Source organism: Chaetura pelagica, unplaced genomic scaffold, assembly GCF_000747805.2.
Source record: "Chaetura pelagica isolate M959 unplaced genomic scaffold, ChaPel_1.0 scaffold116, whole genome shotgun sequence".
Lineage (NCBI taxonomy): Eukaryota > Metazoa > Chordata > Aves > Apodiformes > Apodidae > Chaetura > Chaetura pelagica.
Window position 1 is genome coordinate 3461733 of NW_009953655.1, and position 22625 is coordinate 3484357.

Consider the following 22625-nt stretch of genomic DNA (forward strand, 5'->3'; position numbering starts at 1 on the left):
CTTTCCCACTGTTGCATATATAGTTCCCTTTGAGGATACAGATGAACCATTTGCCATTTCACGACCCTTTTTTTTTTTTTATGCTGTGAGAAGCTCATGACTCTGTTCCTTTCTGCTATACCATCTTTGCCCAAGTAGAAGTAAGTTCTGTAATGATGGATTGTTTTCTCATAAATGAAAATGGAATTGACAGCCAGGGCCACGCAATAAAATAACCTGCTGTTAACCAGCAATCAGGTGTTTTAAGCAGAATGCTTGAACATGTAGATGTCTGAACTCCATGAGATCTAAAGTAGGTAGACTAATTGCAACATGTACAATGTGAAAATACTTATTTGAATATTTTAACTGCCAAGAATTCCTGTATTAGAATCACAACACTGAATTTATTTTCTAATTGGATGAGATGGTCTCTTGGCTTTACTCTTCTATAGGCACTCTGGATAACTAAGGAGGATATAGACTTCTCTAGGCTTGTTAGTGATGCATAAGAAGCAAATTGTGTGCTTTCCTCTTGTCAGCTGAATACCAAACGACCAACAGTTCTTGTTACTGGATCACGTGTACCCAGCGTAATGCTTAAAGTTCAGTGTGTTCACTTTCCTGTTTTCTTCAGTTATTGTACTGACACCTGACTGGTTTCAGCCTGGAGTATAGGATTACAAATTAAATAATTCTATTGCCATGAGTTTAGGAAGTGAAGGCTTTAAAAGCTGTTTGATAGCAGTTTTGACTTGGCAGCTTTTTTGAGAAAAGTTTAGTCTCCCTTTGCCCTGAGGGTTGTCCAGCTTTCTGCAAATGTAGATTTTTAACAAAGAACAGAAGTCAGATACATCTGCCAGGAGAGATCATTTCTGCATTGTAGCAAGGCAGGAATACGCAGGTTTATGCACTGTTATCCAGACACCTTTGGCTTGTTGTTGGTTTTTTTCCAGGACTGAGTATAATTGTCAACTTTAAACCTGTTACAGCAAAAATCTGCAAGCTGATGTGGAGTCCCAGCTGAGCTGATACAAACAGGATTATAGTAATTAAATGTGGGTAAGATTATTAAAATTAGTATTTTATGATCCAGATAAGCAATAGCTGCATCTATTTGGTCTGTTAAAAAAAAGCCCAAAATTAAACTTCAGATGCCTTCTGGCAGTTAGTTGATTATGAAAACCATTAGAAGTGCCATTGGGTGCTCTGGTGCAGCGCAGTTGTAGGATGCATTTAGTTAACATTGGTATCTGCTCTGTCTTTGCAAACCTGTCCTAGGGATCTGTGGAAGCTCTTTTTTGCACAACTCTTCTAATTAGCTGTCTCAAGCTCTGTATTGAAGATTGCAACCCCAAGGCAAAGGGTTTTCTTTTATTAGGCTTTTTAGGGACGTTTTTGTAGCAATACAGACAGAGCTTTGTTCCATGCAGGCTAGCTTAGGTAATTCAGTACCTTCCCAACCCTGGTTTGAAATAGCTTTGGTTCAGCCCTGTTACCAGGAGGTAGGCAGTGTGGCAATGTGGTAACTAATAAAAAGATACAGACTTCTTGTTACTGTGTGCTCCCATTGGGGTAATACAAATGACAAACATGACTACAGCAGTCTTGGGGCAGTGTGGTGACAGCAACAGCTGTAATTTGGGTCCCACAAAAGATAAAAAATATGAAACCTTACTAAAGATGGCTTAAAGCATTGATTGCATGAAAGGAAGCAGCCCAACATTAAAACTGTCAAGATAATTAAGTGTCACAGAAATGGACTTCTCCCAGGAGCTTAAAAAATAAGGGGAAAAAACAAAGTTGTGGCCAGTTTTTCTGGGGTGGCTGCTGCACAAGAGGGATAAAAAGAGGATGTAAGGGATGGCCTCTGGGGTGAGTCATGGGTCTGTGCATCTTTCACAGTGTTCTAGCCATAGCCTGAAATTAACTTTGCACAACTCCCTCCATGTAAATATCACTTTATAGTTTGTGTCTCAATAAATAGATCTTATTGAAATTTAGATACCACAAACTATAAAATATTTAACAAAAAAAAAGTTTTTAGCTTTTGTGTACCCTGTGAAGTGCCACAGATTTTGTGCATCTCAGAATGAATTTTAAGCTCTCGCTACATGGATAAGAACTAAATTGCATTACACACTTTTTTTAGAAGGAGAAAAAAAAGAAAGTCAAATATATTTGAGTTCCAGTGATGTTTCACATTGGCAAGAAGTAATAGATAATATAAAGATTTTTTCATTATGTAAATGTATGTCTTGTTGTATATAGTTCAATTTTTCCTGTATTTAATTGTATTCATGTCTGTCTGTCCCATCTATGTTGGACTCTGCTGGTAGGCAAACAGTTCTTTTAACAGGTGGAAATAAAACTACCAATTTGATCAATTGGAAGTGCTTGTTCTTTTAACCACACTGTATTCATTGATTTTTGGGGAAAAATCCAAAATCCCCAAGCCCTGTAGTTCTTTTGGCCAGTGTTTGTTGAGTGCAGAAAAGGAGAAAGGTGCTGCTTAGAGGGAAGAGCTGAGGGGGTGATGGGGTGCAGCTCTGCTCAAGACTGGGGGCCTGGAGGGATGCAGAGGTGGGCTCATGAGTGGGGGAGTCGGGGGGGGCTGCTGGCAGAGAGGGCCCCTTTAAAGGACAGTGGTGTTGGAGAGAGGATCAGGAGGGATGCTGAGGAGAGGAGCAGGAGTTGGTTGAGAGTGAGTCTGAAGAGATGTAACATTGCCTGGACACAATGTTATGGAAATGGTTGACTAGGTGTACCCTGCACTGAGGGTGCAGGAGACCGAAAGGAGGTGCCTGGCCTTAGGCTTCTACATCCCAGATGAGAAAAGACAATTTGCTCAGATACAGTAGAAAAACTGGAGATGCTGTGCATTTAAGTGTAGATGACTTTGAAAAGCATTTCCTTTTCCTATTGTGTGTAGCAGAAATCTTAAATATCAAAACTGATTAGGTTCTTGGTTGGGGAGAGAGTTTATGTATAACTGTTTGAAAATTTCATCTGCAGTGACAAGATTTTGCCTGTGGGCTCACTGATCTGGCACAGAACAGGGAGTCTAAGTCATCTTAGGAGGTAACAGTATTATCTTCTGGTGACCAGCATCCAGGCAGAGGTAGCCCCATCCACTACAACCATTTGAGCCTTGCTTTTTAGCCAGTTATTCACACAGTGCACCATAAGCCTACTCGTCCCACAGCTGGGCTACTTGTCCAGAAGGTTGCTGTGAGGGACAGTATCAAAAAACCTTACTAAAATACAGAAAAACTACATCAATCACCTTCGCTTCATCCACTAAGTGGGTGACCTTATCACGGAGGATATCAAGTTACACAAACCCATAGCCCAGCGTAATCTTTTCCATATTTTTTACAGCAACTGAGGTTAGACTAAGAGCTCTGTAGTTCCCTAGGTCTTCCCTCATGCCCTTCTACACTGGAATAACATTGGCCAGCTTCCAGTCAGCAGGTGTTTTAAGCAGAAGGCTGGTGGGACACACAGGAAGTTGTGATGGGCCCAACCTTGCTGCTTCAGTTAGTACCTTGGTCTCCTGCTGAAATATCAGGTCCATCAGAACTACCCTCTGCTCTGCATTCAGATTTGTTGCTTCTGCAGGATGAAGCATGCAGCAAGTGCAAAAAGCTGTTCTCGCTTCAGGTCTGATTCTAGGTATCATTTTTGGTGAGGAGAAGGGATGCGAAGTATGAGCCAAGTATAAAAGTTTGTGAAGCTGAAGTCCAGGATCAGAGGACACTCCTGGGCTAGGAAGCAGGGTAAGAAGCACAGTCTCGGGGTTAGGCAGAATGTGTCATCTGGGGGATGCTTACAGTGCTGTGGTGTCTGGGGTAAAGGGTGGGACGAGTGGGGGAGGATGGTCCTGTGACTGGAGTGGAGACTAATGCTATGGAGTGGGAACCAGTCCTAGAGCTTCGTGAACCAGAGACTGGACACACAGAGCAAAGTTCAGACACATGGCTGCAGCCAAGCTGTGTGTGAGCAGCCAGGTGGCAAAGGGGAAGCTCTCACAGAGGGTGGCACAGCTCTGGGGTGCTGCTCACAGGTGAGGCAATGCTGTCTACAAAGTTCATGTTAACTGTGGAAACACATCCTTGTATTTTGTCTGATACACACTTGGTGGCAGTGAGTGCTATTTTCATGCCTTCCTTAAATCTATTCTCTAGATCAAGAGCATGCGATGGAGCTTTTGGGCTTGTGAGGATGTTTTATCCTCCAAATATATTAGAGCTTTTATCTCTCTTTTACCTGATGATGGGAAACCTAGTTGAGTCATTTGTGTGGTCCTCTATTTCATCTGAAGAGAAAATTCATAATGGTTTCTATAGCTGACTTAGGGCCTGCTAACATGAGATGCTGTAGACTTGCTTTTTGTTCTTCCTGACATCCTAAGTTCTCCTACTATTTCTCTTTGAGGGGCCTTGAGAATGTAAGAGGAACAGGAATATCTGGTCTGCATTTTCCCAGATGAGAAGATTGCCATCTGTACTAAGGAAGGTCTTTGGTGCTGTGTCCAGACAAAGTCCAGGAGTTCTTTCCCCTGACACATCACCTCAGCGAGGGGTCCCAGCCATGCTGGTGGTGGAGGGTGAATAAAGAGATGATATGAAGTATACTTCTGGCTTCCTTAAGAATAAGACTGAGGCCTTTGAAACCTTCTCAAGCAGATACTGACTAGTTGCAGTAACTTTCATTCAGAAAAGCCCTTGATTACACAAACAGCATAATCCTGAAAGCCTTACTTCCCGCTAGTAACTCCACTACTCGCGTATTGTAGATTGACCTAGGTGTATTTTTGTTTTCCATATTGGATGTTATCTTTAGGTTGTAGGCAAGGCAGTTAAAAGCAGATAAATCATGAATGAAATAATGAATGTTTCCCAAGTGGCATGAACAAAACATTAGCATGAAAAATCTTAGACAGAAAAATCATAAGTTATTATATTGATTTAATATAGATGTAGCAGAGGTCAAGGGATTAATGGTCTCAGGGTTTTGTCTACACAAGCAACTGCAAATCTCCATTTTAAACACATTTAAATTATTCATATGGAAACTTGTTTTCCAAGGAGTGCACAAAATACATTCACATCTAGTGAGGGATTCTCCTTGCTTCATGGGGAAGGTGAAGGATCTTTGTTTCCTCTAGCAGTAGTTTATCACTTACTTCCTTTAGCAAGTGTTCATCCCTTCAATATCTGCTCCAATATGCTCTGCCCTTTTCAATCCCTGGTGGCACACATGGTGGCAAAGCAGAAGGAATCCCTTGCTCAGTGCCCTCCACTCCTGCAGAGCATCTGAAAATGCCAGGTTAAATATTCTCCCTACTAGAAGGATTTCAGCTCAGGCAAGGTCCTTGCCATGCTCTGCGAGTTCACACTACTCCTGATGGCAGAACCAGAGCATTGGCACCTTGTGGCTCTGGGATGGGGTAGGTGGAGAGGCATTAATTTTTCATGCAAACTCCTGTCTAATTCTCTTTGCATATGCTAGTTTGCAGCATCATGGCAAGTGGGCACTTGATAATTAGTGTGATTAAAAGTGCACACATTGCAGTGGAAGGTAGTGTGTAAATTAGGTGTCAAACCCCTGCTGCAAGGCAGTGTGTGCTGCAGCTCCTTTCCTTTGCCAGAAACTCCCCCATCAATCTCCTTCTGATTTTCACTCCATGGAGGAAGGGTTTGAAGCTGTGGCTATTTTGGTGACCAATGTTCTAACACCATTTCCCCAAATAACTTATTAATAACCACGAAGATCGTAGCTTATTTCCAACTCATTCAACAATCAAAATTTTAGGCATGGATCATGCATATGTTTGTGCCTTCCTCCCTGCTGGGGTGAAGACGGATTTTAAAAATAGCCTGGGGTGAAGGCTTAACTCATTCATTTAACAAGGCTCTTTAAAAGCTTCTTCCTAACCTGACAAATTATAGGATGGTTATAATTTGTTTAAGTCTTTCGACACAGAAGAAAATGCCTGCTGCATATTGAAGCATTAGGACAAACTGAGCGTGGGGCTGCGGGAGCAGCTGGGGCTCCCCTGGGAAAGGGCTCTCTGCTCCATGCGAGGCCCCAGGAATTGCAAAGAGCCAATTAGAAGAAGTGCTTTGCAAAAGGCTGATTTTCCAGCACATCTGGCTGAAACGTAGTTGAAGGGCTTTTGTCACACCAAGGGCCCTCTGTCAGTAGAGAGAGTTTATTAGGTTTGCCATCCAGTGTTCTCTTTATTTTTGCCTTTTCCTACCTCTTGTGCTTGCAGGCCGAGGTCACTGCACAGAGAGCAGTGCTGCATGACTGGCACCAGCACTCAGAAAGAAAGGGGACTTCCAGCTGGAAGTGCTTGGACCCTAAAACCACTTTTTATTATGATTTTTTTTTTTACTTGGCCAGTAAAAATCATCCAGTTGCATGAACTTCTACAGCTGTCCTGCAGGAGCTGCAAACTGTCCCCCAGAGGGGACACTGCCCTAGAGGAGCAGCAGGGAGAGATTCACAACTCAAGGACTTCCAGCTGTTCCCAACAGCAATGCATGGAAGTCAGGCACAGCTTTGCTTTAGAGCGTCCTCCCCTGAGACTCATGGGGCTGTGGTTTGCCACGTGTTTGGGAAAAGGCTGGAGCCTGGATCTGCTGAGAACCCAGCTCTCCCACCAGCAGCAATGGGGTTTCACAGGGCCAGAGCATGGCAGAATCTGTTCCTCTTAAGAGATGAATTAAATAATTGTGTCTAGAGCACAGCAGCTCCTTGGAAATGGCAGGGAAGTAGGACAGGCTGGATGTGAAAGAAACGGACAGTAAAGCTGTGTACCCTTCTGTTGTTCCTTAGCATTGTATGGGGTTTAATTCTGTTTCACATCTGTTAGGATGTCTAGAAAAAGCTTGTTTTGATATAACGGACAGTAAAGCTATGTATCCTTCTGTTGTTCCTTAGCATTGCAACCTAGAGATTGTTTAGGATTTTATGGGGTTTAATTCTGTTTCACATCCGTTAGGATGTCTAGAAAAAGCTTGTTTTGATAGTATTTTGAAAACAAATTATGTATTTATATATCTGTACAATTCTATACACTGATCTTACAGCTGAACATGCAATGCTTAGGTACTCTGTACAAAAGGGAGAGTATCAAGTCTAACCTAAGTCATGTCTCTGGACTTCCACATCTGAATTAGCAAATATCTACAAGCCTGAACCCTTAATATCTGAGAGATCCCTTGGGTGATGTCTTGTGTTTATAGGCTGGGAAATGCCTGAGGACCTGGGCTTGTGTCCCTCTTCCCATGGGAGAGACCATCCAGCACAGACCTGCCCCATGTGACTCAGGCAGCTGCACCCTGCTGCTGGATTTCTTCTGGAAAGGGTCTTGTCCCAGGTGAGAACACCTGGGAAACATCCCCTCAGATGCACTGACCTCACATAGAGAATGTGGCAGTGCAAAGGGGAAAATTGATTTCATGCCAATCCTTTGGGGTTTTGTGCCATGTCTCTCTTTTCTGGCAGTGGGAATAATCAAAACATATAAATAGGAAAAAACCAAGGTGGGGATATACAGTGTTGGCTGGTGCTGCAACATTTTGCTGTGGGTGCACAACTCAAGAATGTCTGGGAATAGTTTTTCTAAGCAAAATCCAAAGCATATATTGTCATGAATGTTGTTGGAATGCTGGGCTGAAGATTTTGTTCGTTAAACGACAATAATGAAACTTGATTAGAAATTAATGTCTTTCTAACTAGTCTATTTTTGCTTTATGCCTTCAGTAATTTGAAGAAATTAGTGGTGAATAGCAAATTTTTCCAGTGTTGTGAATAATTATACCTGCAATTATTAAACACGTTCCTAAAGCAGATGATTAAGCTGGCAATTCCTGTTTCAGCTGTGTACTGATAATATTAAGGAAGCCAAGAGAAAAACAATGGAGGTGATTAGGGATCTTGGTGGGACATATGGAAGAAAGCTCACTTTTATTAGGCTAATAAGGGAACTGTTAGGCTTTAACACAAGTATTTAGTATCTTCAAGTATATTGCAATAACAGGCCATGTATGAGAGGGAAGGGATCATTCAAGTTTAATGGCAAATATTAAAACATGTAGTTCTGGATCTTTATTTTCTTTAGTGCTCAACTGTGAGCCAGGGATCCCACCGATATCCCACCTTATGCCTGACCAATACCCAAGTGGGCAGATCAACAGCAAAATTATGCAGAAGGAGAGTTCGAATTTAGCACAAAACGTAGTGGGGAGTAGGACAGGCTGGATGTGAAAGAAACGGACAGTAAAGCTGTGTACCCTTCTGTTGTTCCTTAGCATTGTATGGGGTTTAATTCTGTTTCACATCTGTTAGGATGTCTAGAAAAAGCTTGTTTTGATAGTATTTTGAAAACAAATTATGTATTTATATATCTGTACAATTCTATACACTGATCTTACAGCTGAACATGCAATGCTTAGGTACTCTGTACAAAAGGGAGAGTATCAAGTCTAACCTAAGTCATGTCTCTGGACTTCCACATCTGAATTAGCAAATATCTACAAGCCTGAACCCTTAATATCTGAGAGATCCCTTGGGTGATGTCTTGTGTTTATAGGCTGGGAAATGCCTGAGGACCTGGGCTTGTGTCCCTCTTCCCATGGGAGAGACCATCCAGCACAGACCTGCCCCATGTGACTCAGGCAGCTGCACCCTGCTGCTGGATTTCTTCTGGAAAGGGTCTTGTCCCAGGTGAGAACACGTGGGAAACATCCCCTCAGATGCACTGACCTCACATAGAGAATGTGGCAGTGCAAAGGGGAAAATTGATTTCATGCCAATCCTTTGGGGTTTTGTGCCATGTCTCTCTTTTCTGGCAGTGGGAATAATCAAAACATATAAATAGGAAAAAACCAAGGTGGGGATATACAGTGTTGGCTGGTGCTGCAACATTTTGCTGTGGGTGCACAACTCAAGAATGTCTGGGAATAGTTTTTCTAAGCAAAATCCAAAGCATATATTGTCATGAATGTTGTTGGAATGCTGGGCTGAAGATTTTGTTCGTTAAACGACAATAATGAAACTTGATTAGAAATTAATGTCTTTCTAACTAGTCTATTTTTGCTTTATGCCTTCAGTAATTTGAAGAAATTAGTGGTGAATAGCAAATTTTTCCAGTGTTGTGAATAATTATACCTGCAATTATTAAACACGTTCCTAAAGCAGATGATTAAGCTGGCAATTCCTGTTTCAGCTGTGTACTGATAATATTAAGGAAGCCAAGAGAAAAACAATGGAGGTGATTAGGGATCTTGGTGGGACATATGGAAGAAAGCTCACTTTTATTAGGCTAATAAGGGAACTGTTAGGCTTTAACACAAGTATTTAGTATCTTCAAGTATATTGCAATAACAGGCCATGTATGAGAGGGAAGGGATCATTCAAGTTTAATGGCAAATATTAAAACATGTAGTTCTGGATCTTTATTTTCTTTAGTGCTCAACTGTGAGCCAGGGATCCCACCGATATCCCACCTTATGCCTGACCAATACCCAAGTGGGCAGATCAACAGCAAAATTATGCAGAAGGAGAGTTCGAATTTAGCACAAAACGTAGTGGGGAGTCTGCTGGGACCCAGTTAGGAGCTCCCCAGGTCCTGGAAGTGTCTGATGTTGGAAAGGGAGAAACTCGGCCTGGCACAAGCTCCAAAGGGACACTCGTGGTTGGCCACCTCACAGCACAGCAGCAACAGCTCATGCTCTCAGTGCTGCCCCTCTTGGTTGCAAATCTTGCTGACACAGGAGATCCTCCTGCCTCTCGCAAAGAAAGTAAATAAGGCCCCTCTTGGAATTTTAGTTTCTGGTCAGCCTAGAAATGAAGAGCTAACAGGAGGCATCATCATTCGATGTTAAAATATTCCTCCTCAAGAACTAAGGATTTTCTTGAAAAAAAAAATATTTATAATCCTGATGGCCCAGGGCAGGACAACAATATTCCAACAGCCAGCTCTTGCTGACTGCCCCATACTGTAGCACAGGGGGGGTTGCGAGTGCCTGTGATGGCCCCAGAAAGGAATTCCTCCCCTTCTCACTCTGATTTATTTCATTTATGTTGCTTTTAATTCACATTTCTCTTGTTGTTGTGTTAATGTCACACCTGAGCACCCTTCCAGGTGGTGACTGGTGAGAAGCAGTGTCTCCCCATGCCATGGCCTGGAGGGGTCTTGACCACCAGTGAGTGAGTTGTGGCTCTGCCAGATGCACCAGTGGTGTGGACCAGTCCAGGAGCAAAGGCTGGACAAGCCATTTCCCTCATCCTCTGGCTGAGGTAGGACAAGAGTCTGCCAACACCGTAAGATGTTGCCACTGCACAAGCAAAGGCTCACTCTCCTCCTTGGAGGAGCAAAGACCAGAATCAATATACATATTATTCAGAAAAAAAACCCTCCTTGAAAGCTATTTTTTTTTCCAAGAACCCTGCCAAGAGCTAATACATTTGGTTCTTTTATATCCAACTGGTAACACAGAAGGGTCAAAATGCAGGAAGGGAAACTTCATGGCTGTCCTCAGGAGGCAGGACAACAGGGATTTCCCACTGCTGGCAGTTGTGCATAGGTGCTGAGATTTGCCCATTGCAAAAGGTGGTTGCTGGTGTGTATGCCACCACATCACCCCCCAGGGGCCAGGGAGGATTTGAAGACCTCTGTGTTAGAAATTCCCATCATATTTTGGTCCTGGAGGCAAGGAGTCAGATGTGTTTAAATGATGATTGGTTCTGTGAACTCTAGGGTCTGTGTGGGAAATTTTGCCTCAGGTTAGAGATCAGAGATGAGCAAAGTGAAAACCTGTCTTTTTCCAAATGACCTCAGCTCCAGTGGAGAGATGAACAGGCAGCTTTGGCACGTCTCCATTACACAGATCTCCACTAATGGTCCAACTAGACCGAAATAGTTTCTTTCCACTGCTGTAGTGCAGATGCAATTCTCCTAGAGGAAAATAATGGATATTAACTTTCAAAAGGATGATGATTTGGGCTGAAATAAAATTCCTGTGGTTGACAAAATGTGCCAGAGTTGTAAGATCAAGTAGTGAATTACTTATGAAATTGCTACAGGGAGGTCTTTGAAGCAGTGGATGGGGGCAAAGCGTGGCATAATATATTTAGCAACTGATAATGCAAATTGCAGAAGCAGAGGAGAGGAGAGGAAAATAAATTAACTCTCTAAAATGTTGTTGAGTATTTATGTGGAGTTAATAGGTTTTCTGACACTTCTTCCGAGAACCTGATCATTAATCTTGGGGTCCTGGAGAAATGCCAGCTCAGGTAATTGTATTCTCAGCCCCAATTGTGCCAGGATGCTGCTGGCTTGTGTCTGCTCTGAGTCCCCCACTGCACAGGGAAGCCCTTCACATCTCTTTTGCTCTTGGGCCATTTGCCAACCGACCCTCCTGAAGTTCTCCTCATGTTTTAAGACCCTTACTGATTAAGGATAGAATGTCAGTATTCTTGCAGGAAATGTGCTGGTGTTTCCCCCTGCTCCCCCCCCCCGGAAGAGCTGCAGCCTGTCCCTGTGCAGGGCTGGGAGCTGCAGAGGAGGTGTTGGGCACCTTCCCCAGCCTGATGTAGCCAAGGAAGGGATGGGCCCCACTCCTGAGGGGAGAATTTCTACCAATCCTGAGGGTTTTGGAGCTGATGGGAGTCCAGCTCATTGAGGTGTCTGGCTGCCATTCTCCCTGAAGGGCACAGGCTGATGAGGTGGAAAGTCACTGCTTCAGTGTGGGAGAGCCCTCGAAAGCAGCTCCTGTGACAGTGCCCCTTGGCAATAAGCAGGGGGTTTGGCCTCATTCTCTGCCTGGGTTCCCTGTTTTACCCTCACTGAGCTGCTCTGCCTGCTGCATCTACAGCTTCCCATCCCAAACTGCTTGGTGCTTTGCTGGTAGAGATGTGCTCTTTGGGAAAAGACCAGAAGAGGTGGTGGGGACTCCTCGTGTGGTGCAGGCAGCTCTCACCCAGGCTGCAGAAGAGGGTGTGTAGTTATGGGTGGTCAAGTCCTGCCAGATGGAACACCCATCCCTGCACAGAAAGGTTAGAGACAAGGAAGCTGAAGGCACAGGATGTTGCCAGTGGGGCAGACAGAGGTGGAGGGTGGGTTTCAGAGGAAAGCTCATTATTATTTCCATGAGCTCCTCTCCATGCAAGTGACAGGTACCTGCACCAGCTGCAGTTTGGTGGGGGCTGTGACTAAAGTCAGCTGCTTCTCAGCACTACACATCCTGGCAGATGAATTTGAATATGGCACTTCTGTTACTTTTACATTGATACAAACTCAGTTTTATGTTCCTGTATCTATGAAACAGACACACAGACATGTATCTGCTTAGGTCTAGAGAGGATTAACTGAAAGCCATAAAGACTGAGCTGTGTGTTTGCCTTAGTCAAGACCTGACATCCTCTGCAGAATGCTCTCCCTCCTTCCATAGGCAGCTGGGCTCTCCAATGGACACTATTTCCTGTGTGGATTTAAAAATCTCTTCATCTGAATCCTTTATGTTCTCTTACAACTTGTCATGCATCTTCAGTGACTTTTAACTGTCCAGGGTCACCACATCATATTTCACACTACCCTGGTGAACGTCAGCTGTGTAAACATGCTCTGCCACTGCAGCTTCCAAAAAATTAGAGAATAAATCATTTCCCATGAAGATGAAATAGTTTCTTATGTTTTTCTGTGAACTAGAGAAACTATTTTAATAACCTTACATTATTTTCTAAAAGTCTATGTAAAATTAGTATTTTGATATATTAAAATTAACCATTTCTCTGTGTGGGGGAATCTGTGTGTCACTGAAAGAGTTCAGTGAAACTGGTGTGAATTTGTGAAGTGGTTTGGTTATTTTCTTTTCTGGTGCCTCAAATCCCCAACTTCTATTTTCAATCCCAGCATGATACACTCACCATTTCTCACACATAGACATACAGGTTCTTAAATAGTCTGACCACTCCCAAACCCTCACTCAGCCTCTTTCTGCCAGAGATAACCCAGTTTCTGTGTCCAACATCCTCCCTCCAGAAGCGCTGCTGCTGAGAACACCTGGGTGGTACCAGCCACCACAACTCAGTTGGCACCCAACTCCTTGCTGCAAAGACTTCCCGGAGTAACTGGTGTAAGAACAGAGAGCTGTGATGTAACAGCATGTTCTACATAATACAATTAATAACTGGGGGGGGGACACGGACATAAAGCAACACCGTGTCTCCCACTTTCCTCCTTCTACGCTGATGCTCCCAAAGGACACTCTGCAACAGGTTTATAATTGCTGGGTCTTGCACTTCATGCTTCACCCAGCAGGACCAGCAGCACAGCGGTCACTGCTGCCCCCCCTGTGGGATTCCATGGCTCCGTGCTCCAGGGGAGGTGGGCCCTGCAGGTGGCTTTTCTCCACAACCCAGTTCTGGTATCTGCCTCCAAACACAAAGAGCTGGAACAGGTAAAGGAATTGAAAGGCACAGAGGGTTTGCACGTAGGGAAGAACCAGAGTCTGGGTTCAGATCCATTTTTACCTAGAAGTCTTAAAAATAAAAGCCTCCGGTTTTGCCTGGTGATTTGCACCAGAGGCAGCCAAACCTCCTGGCTCTCTGAGCAAAGTGCAAAAATCACCTGTGGCAGAGATGAGCAGCCCCCTCCTGGGTGGGCAGCCAGGTGCTGCAGGGGCACAGGCAATGGCCACCACCCCCCAGGGACAGGGCAGGGCATCATCTCCCCCTTGCTGGGTGACCTGAGGTATCCCAAGCTGGGGAGGGGTCCTGCTTCCAGCCCCTGCTTGTGGCAGCCTCCTTCCCTTGCCCTGCACCTTGTTGCAAGCCCCCAGTGCACTCTGAAGAATTATAAATCAATAAAAGTGAGTGTGTTGCAGCAGTTCAGTGCGTCAGAGGCCGATTAAAAGGCCATAACCATCACGAACAGACGTAAGGGCTGGGAGAGATTTACTTCAGAGCAGCTGTGGTGCTCCCTGGCGCTGCACCTCTGTGCTCTGCGGCCACACGCACGACCTGCTGCTGAGCTGATGCTCGCACCCCGATCCGGATGCATATTGTGCCCTCAGGATGAAACGCAGTGCTGCCTGGAGCAGCAAATAAACACACACACACTCTTAGGGGGCAGCGCGATTCTGACTTTGCACGTGGCTTCCATTGTTTTCCAAGAACCTTCCACTACTTCCCCACCGCACCCCACCTCCGCCTCTCTGGGTACGAACAACAAGGCCGTGACCCATTGCGGGGCTGGGCGGGGGGCAGGAGGTTCAGGGTCACAGCAGCCCGTGCTGGTGCCCGGGTGGGCAGCGGCTCCTGCCCGGTCACCGTCCTGCTGCGGGGAGCGGCCGGGCGGAGCGGGGCGGCTGTGCCGGGTGGGTTTGGTGGGCAGGGGAGGGGTCTGTAAGAAGCTGAGGAGCTCCCCAAGCTCCAAACCAGCTGGCCAAGGCCGAGCCGTTAGAAAGACAATAGATGAGCCTCTGCAATTAGCATATGAAAGAGCTGATAGAAGATCTGAGAGCGGAGGGGGAGGAGGAGAACGAGAACCCAAGCAGAGCAGGCTGAGAGCAGCGCTGGAGAGCAGATCCCGGGGTTGGTGAGGAAGGAGGTGCCTGAGCAGAAGTTCCCCTGCAGCCCACGGGGAGATGGCAGCTGTGCCCCTGTGCCCCACAGAGGAACACGGCAGAACATGCCCTGAAGGTGCCTGGAGGGGTGAATGTGGAGCTGCAGCCTGAGGACTTGGCTCTGCAGCCCTGGAGGACCCTGTGCCAGGGGAGGTGGCTGCTCCTGACGCGGCCCGTGACTCCGTGGGCAGCGCTGGAGCAGCTCCTGAGGGACTGCACCTGGTGGGAAGGACTCGTGGAGAGGTCTGGGAAGGATGAAGCAGGGAAGGACTGTAAGGAATCGTTCTCCCTGGGGAGGAAGGAGTGGAAGGAACCACTAGCCTGAGAACTGACTCTAAACCCCATCCCCCTGTGCCACTGGGGGGGGAGGAGGAGAGAAATTGGGAACAAAGGGATTTGGGCCCGGGAAGAAGGAAGGGGTGGAGCAGTGTGTGTAAGCACTGCTCTTTGTGTTGTCTGTGTCCTGTGGGCATCTGACTAGTGATAAATTATTATTTTTTTTTCCCTAAGTGTTTTGCCCAGGACTATAACGGGGCAGTGAAACCTTCCTTGACCTTGCTTGGACCCACCAGCTTCTAGCTGATCTTTGCCCTCCCCATCGCACGGGGCACGTGAGCAGGCCTGTGGCTCCGTGTTGTTGGGCCCGGACCATGAGAGTAGCCAAGCCCTGTCACATCAGCTCTGCTCCCTGCCAGGCTAAGCAGGGCTCACAGAATTAATAGTGAGCTGCTAAATTAGCCCCGGGGTCTTTCCCTTGCAATGCAGGCCGTGCTCAGCATCTCACCTGCAAAAGCACCGGGGTCCCCCAGGTCTTCTTGCTGCAAAACAAGTCCTGCCTTGGGAATGGCAGTGCTCCCATGGGCCTGAGAAGGAAGGGAATAAACCACCCAACACCCACAGACACCATTCTGGACTCCAAAAGTCCCCATTGCATCAGAGGCCACTGTTGAAAAGACCTCCAGCTCAGTGAATGCTCTGTTGTGTTCCTGATGAGGACTGGAGGGAGGTGGGGAGATGAGCAGAATTAATCACTGTCTATACTCCTCCTTCCCAGTTTTCCAGACTTCAGGAGTTGCTTGGTTAGGCTGGGGCTGACCTTGCTTCCTGCCAACCTCCAGAGCATTTCAGTGGGCTGACGACAGCAATTCACACATCTTTGCTGTATTGCTGCTCACCATCTCCCAGCCTTTAATTTCATCTTGAAATCTACAGGACTGGACCAAACTGCCATGGAAAAAGGTGTCCGACAAGCCACCCATGTTTGCAGCCCAAGGCTGGTTTTATCAATTTTCCTTTAAAATGTCTGCATTGATTGCTCAGAGGCAGGCAGTAGCCAGGTGAGGTGTTGACCTGGTCTATCTGGATGTCAAAGACTACCCTGTAAGAATAGATTTAATGTTTTAAAGAAATGCCAAGAAATCCAAGTGTGTACAGTGTATGCTTATGGATTCCCCACCAAATTATCAGAAGGAGACCCCAAAAAGGAGGCAGGCATCTTCTGGGGTCAGTTTTCTGTTTGTTTTCTTGGGACACTGACAGAAATGTATCTATTAAACCAAGCAGCCTCTGCTTGCAAAACCAGAGTGTGTTAGGAAATTTTGAGCTGAAGGAGGTCAGGAGAAAGACTCTGGTGAGGGTAAATCAAACTTAAAATAAATGCATTTTTTGGTTTGTGGCAAAACTCTGGAGGAAAAAAAAAATAATCCAGAAAGATGTTTTAAAGTCTACAAAATGCTCCCCAAGCTTTCAGGAGGATTCAAGAGGCAGCAAGAGGCCCAGTGCCACATCCCCAGTGAGTTCTTCCTCTAAGGAGCCCATGGAAAGGAACTCCTACCTTTTGATTTATAAAGTGAGAAACTTTTAAAATCAGAGTCTTCCTCAGACAACTCAAGACTTAATATTAGGCACGAATAACATTTGTAACCATCACCTAGGAGGAAAAAGCTGAATGAGGACCAAATGATTAATTTTGTTGTTTACAATGTAGGTACAATGCTCATCCCCAAGTGCAAGGACTTGAACAGCGTTAGAAAACACTCACCATCTTATAAAATAAATACCCTAATTTGTCTTTTTCTTACTGCTCTTTAAAACATTATTACAAATAGATCTTTTCTTTCCACCTTTTTCCTACTTCGTTTTAAACAATGGCCCATCCAAGGGCATCTCTCCACTACAGCTGCTGCAAGAGAACAACCTGCAAGAGGATAAATAACCGGCTTCACCTCCAGGCATCACCTTGGAAACAGCAAGCAGCTCTATGCAGTGTCCAGAGGAGAGCAGGATGCTTTGCAGGGGAATGAAAAAGGCATTGCCCTTCTTCAAAGTGCTCTCAATCTGTTGTTTATAGAAGGTAACAGCACCCAGGTGGATGCTTATTGGCAGGGGCTGATGCTTGTGACTGCCAGCCTTGACTCCACAGCCCTGAACACGGGGTGAGCACAGTCAGGTGCACAGGTCTGGGTTCCCAGGCCTGGGAGGTTGTTCCCAAGACTTGAATTAACACCAGCGATGGGGGTCTGTCAAGCCTGCCTCTCAGTGCCTCTTTTGTTGTTGCAAGGAGGAGTCTTTGCACTGCGTCAAAATTTCCTGCACCGCGGAGGGAGCCCTTGGCTGTTGCAGCAACATAACTCCTGTTACAGGGAGTTGCATCCTGCTAAAATAAATCACACCCTCCCCTGGCTGATGTCACTGTGGAACGGAATGGCTTCATAGCCTGCAAATCTGAGGCTGGTAATGGACAAAATAGTAATGCATGCATTCAGGGTCTCATGGAAAGCTTTTTCATTCAACACAAAGCAGAAAAGTAGTATCAAACCCTGTAGAAAAATATATGAGTGACAGAGACACTTACAAAGCTGTAGAATAAAGTCAGGCTGTTGTTTCAACCTTCATTTAATCCCACCTTTTCCAAGCAGCCTGGTATTGTCACCCACCCTCGCTCTGTGCACATGGGATAGCTCTGTTGACTTCACAGGCTATGAAGCTTCCGTGATGTTTTGGCCACCCCAGAGATCATTTCCAATGTACCACCATAAGTAAGGTGAATTGAAGGTCAGGGAAGGCACCTGTAGTGTAGGTCAGCCTTCTCCAGCTGCAAACCAAGGGGATCATTCTTGTTTCATCTAATTACTGGGGAATTTCACAAGATCCATCCTGTACGAAAAAGATGGCAGAGCTGGGGGAGATGCCACTGTGCTGGGGGAGTGTTGCAGCCTGGGGTGACATCACAGCTCCATGTCCCCCTGAGCACGTTTGGTTTCTCATGAACTGAGCTGTACTTTGTAATATTTTCACAGCAAAACACAGTAATGGGGATGATCACGAAAGAGAAGCTGGAAAAACAGCAGAAGGTCAGAGAGATTGTGTGATGAGGGTCAGAGAAGGTGAGCACTAATTGTCTTCAGCTTGTCACTTGCCTATGATAGTCTTACATGCCTTTATTTCTAGAGGTGACCCAGGGATGCTGTAAGAGTAAGGATCACTTGAGCTTGCAGGCACAAGGTTGCTTTTGCTAAAGGTGACGTGTTTTTAGAACGCTCCTGGCACTGAAAAGACGTCTTTCCCCACGCTTGGTCTTGACAGGACAGAAAAGCCACCTGGGTCAAAGGTGGAGATGTTGCACCTGGAGTGGAAATAGAGCTTTTCCCTGCTGACTGCTCCTGCTGCAGGTGAGCAACCAGCTGTCCCACCCCTGGAGCTGGCACCATGCAGCCCCTGAGGGAGGCAGTGGGTGTCTCTGGGCACCAGCAGCCACACCTGGCACTGGCTAAGGACCAGCAAAGCCCAATGCACAACTTCCCATCATAGATGGAGGGAAACAGGACTTTGGGACTCAGGACACAATCTCACAGAGACTAAGCCAGGAGAAGCTGTTGCCAGCTGAGGTACCAGGGCAGTGTGTGTGTTGGTGGTCCCTCTGTATCTCCATGTGCCTCAGAGGAAAGACGTGGCCACACGGAGCAATTCAGCAGCCACACAGAAACCATAAAGCAGGTTCATTTACTACCTTAACTCTTGCAGGCTGCCTCAGGCTGCAAAAATCAGATGATCCACAGAAAGTGAAGAAAATGAAAAAAATATAAACATCTGTGTCCAGTGCTGGGAGAAGAAGTTCACCTGCATCTCAAGATGATGGAGGCACCAACAGAGCCTCGGGCTTTGGGAAGTGATTGCGGGTGACAATGGGAATGAAGTGAAAACCATTAATTAGCATCATTACTGGGCAAAGCAGAGCTCTTCTATTAGAAAGAGGTAAGTTCATGGGGAAAAGAACCTTTTTCTTTACAGATGTTTTGGTTAATCATCTGGAGCTTGAAGACATGTGCAGCCATGCACAGCCTCCCCCGTGCTGCTGCAAAGCCAGGACCAACTTCCCTGACAGTGGTTACAAGGGAGGGGGAAGAAAAGAGAAAATGGGTACTTGGTGTTGCCATGGTTACTCTGAGGCTGGACTTGCTGAGAAAGAACAGGAGGTTACAGTAATTTGGATGTATCCTAAGCATTAATTTTTAAGAAAATGCTTCAATTTAATTATTTTTTTTTAAAGAAAAATGTTTCATCCCGTGCAGAGGGGACATGGATGACCTCAGATGTCTTACAGTGGGGCATCTGGAGATTACCACTAGACTTAATTGGGGTGCAGAGACCCACAAAGGGGTTCTGCCCATGGGCTGCCTTTGCATGTGGTAAAGTGAAAGAAGGAGTAGCTCAAAAACTCAACATTTTTCCCTGACACAAGCCATCCTAACACAAGACAACAAAACAGAGAGTACAGCTTTTCAGCTGGTGCCTATATGAGATCCAACTTCTTAGATTGTTTTATAGTGATTTGACCTTTTCCAGTGTAATTCCACTGACTTCTTACATCTTGCTACTGAAGGAGAAAACGATGGTTTAGTTCAACTACAGCAGCTTTCTTATTACAGATCAACCTGCTTTATAGATTAGATTTATATGGTCACTGCAATCTTCAGAGATTCATCCTAGAAACAGTAAGAGACAGTGCTGGAGAGGCTCAGAAGGAAGATTTGCACAATGGCTTTTATTTTCATTTTAACCAAAGGAAACTGAGACCAGGGAGGTTAAATAAATGGTTCTAGTCGTATGGGACACTGGGCAGAAAAGGGAAGTCAACCCAAAACTGGTACCTCCTAAGCTAGAGCATGAGCAGCAAGAAACATCCAAGGGATAACCTAAGCCAGGCTGATTTCTAAAGGGTATCTGCAGTTAAAAGACATCTTCCAAGAAACACTATTCTGGCAGCCCTTCTCCTACCAGCTTTCTAAGCTTCCAAGTTGCCAAAAATGAATTGATCTCTTTGACAAAGCTTTTGAATTCATTCAGGCTGAATCTGCTGCCCCTCCTGGATTCAAGTTATTAACCATCATTTATGCATCCAGCTACCACACTTCAATAAAGACATTTTCCACTTCTTTTTTTTTTTCTTGTGCACTTTGAAGCAAATAAAATTGCTTGAAATGTAGAGAGGTGACCCTTCTTTGAGAAGTGCAGGACTTTCAAGTAAATCTCTAGTGCAGAGTACTTCTCACAGCAGCAAGTTATTTTACTGAAGCACACGATGTAGTGGTTTTACATACGATTTATTTGCAGTCATGTAATGAAATATCTCCTCTTTGTTCCAGCTTGCTTCTAATTTAGTCACCAAGAGAGAAAAGAGTTCAGAGAATACACCCATCTCTTATCTGCCACAACAGCAGTGTCATATTTTTTAAAAAAAATTTTGAATGAAATTACTAGAAGTGCTTCATTAGCCAAAGACATGGAGTTGTTATATGACTTGTAGGAGCTGAAATGTGATAGAAATAAGCATAAATGAAGTTATTGTAGCCAAACCAAACTACAGCCTGCTTCCCTGGCCTTCAGCTGGCATGCATTGCCTACAACAACGTAGGTGTTTTAAAAGGGGGAAGAGAAAACTTCTCATTTCTCAGTCAGGCTTGTCTCAGGTACTGATTAGCCAGAATGGGGAAAAATTACCTATGAAAAAAATAATTTCTGACTATTTAAAGTTTCAGTACCTTTCACAGTTGTTCAGAATTATTTGGGGACCATCCTGGAAGCAACTGGGAGAAGTGGGAGCAAGACTTGCATGGAAGAAGAAAGATGCTGCTTTTGTGCCCAAACTTGCCAGTATTTTGTGACAGGCGGAAATCAATGGACCCACCTGAGCACAGCACCTTTCCAGCTGCATTTACCTGCACTTCCCTGACATTCTCTGTAACTGGTAGGGTTGTGTGTGGGAAAATGCTTGCAATGTCCAGTCTTCCCTTGTCCCACCAAGCAACCAGCACGTGGCTGATGCACTCTCTGAGGTGGATGCTTTGAGAACCAAGGGTGCTGTACAGTGGTGCCCTGAGTTCTCTCTGGAGTTCAAGATAAAGATATGCTCATGAACCATCTAGTGCACATGACATTCTTACTACTTCAGAATAAAAAAATTAATCAGTAGGTAAAGACAGACTAGCAAAAGCCCTGAAACCCAGCAACCACAGCCTTCTTCTGCTAATGGCTTGTGCCCAGACACAGTGTACGTTAACAAGCCCATTGCCTGCTGGAGCTTTTGATATTCCTGTTGCACTTGACAGCTCTGATAATGAAGTGGTTCAGCAAATGTCTCTGCTGGTTTTGCTAATGCACAAACTGCCTCCTTGCACTTACAGAAATGCCTCTTGCAAGCACACACTGTGCAAACACGTCAGTGTCTATTAAAGCTGGAGCTGAGATGTGGAGTGGCCTCAGTCTCCTCTGACACTGAGGCAGACACTGTTCTACCCCCTGCAGGATCAGCTCTTAGCTGGTAAATAATGCTTCATTCTCATTCTTCACCAAGTAAATTCCCTTTCAGTCTTGGGGTGATGCCAGCTTTATCCAAATGTGACTTGCCCTTTGGGGGATTTCCTTGAATATTTTATCTCGTAGGGGGGAGAGAAGCTCAGGATTATGACACCCTGTTTTCGTATCAATGCCACGAAGTGGCTGTTTGCAGTGAACTGCTCAACAACCCAGCAAAAAGCACAACCATGCAAATGCTGTCAAGTGGTTAGAATAACAGGTAGGTCTTAGAGGACCTGCAGCTGAAGCCCAGATGTATTTATACTTGCTGCTATGGGGTTTCTGGTGCTCAGCATCTTTCTGGATCACTTAATTACTTTTACTGCTTAGGTTCCCTCAGGATTAGAAAAGACCTTGTTTGGACTTTAGGAGACAAGATGGAAACGATTTGACAATCTGTGGGCAAGCCCAGTCAGCTCCAATAATCTCATCAAACAAACAAAGTATTTAAGTTAAAGCACGGGTGCCTATTGTGGTAAGGAAATCAGTTTGGACTGGAATTTCACAGCTAGTTTTGGTATCTTTGATCTTGGACCAAACACTTGCCCCCAGCGCCTGTGGCTTGGAGGCACCTCAGCAAGGCCACCTCTGAATCTCACTGAACTATGCTGCTCTGTGTGGAGGGGAGAGCAAGTTTCCCATGGGGTTGGACTCTGCATCTCCACATTCCTTCCACTCCCCTCCCAGCTCTCTCATTTCCTCTCTGCCTGGCCGGGCAAGCGGCAACATCTTTTATGTTCTGCTTGAAGCTACACGTGGGCTGACTGGCCAGTGGGTACTTGCCTCTCCTTAAAGATAAGAGACTGAAAGTTTTTTTCCCTTTGTGGAGCTGCCATGGAGATGTGAAGGTTAATGTCCACCTTAAACATGTGGGATGGTACATCTACAGGATCTCTGTCACACAGGACTGGAAGTGATCAGATTAAAAATGCTGGTAAGCAGGTTCCTGAGACAAGGTGGTAGCCTGTTGGTTTCCTCTGCACGCTACTGTGAGAAGCAGCATTTTGCTTTTCTAACTTATTTTTCACTGCTGAAACTGGTATGTTCTTCTGCAGCTAAAAACCTCACTCCAATTATGGGATGTGTCTACTGCACAGTATTGGTTGATTCACATTAACCTTGTGGCAGAAGCAAAAGCAGCAAAACTTA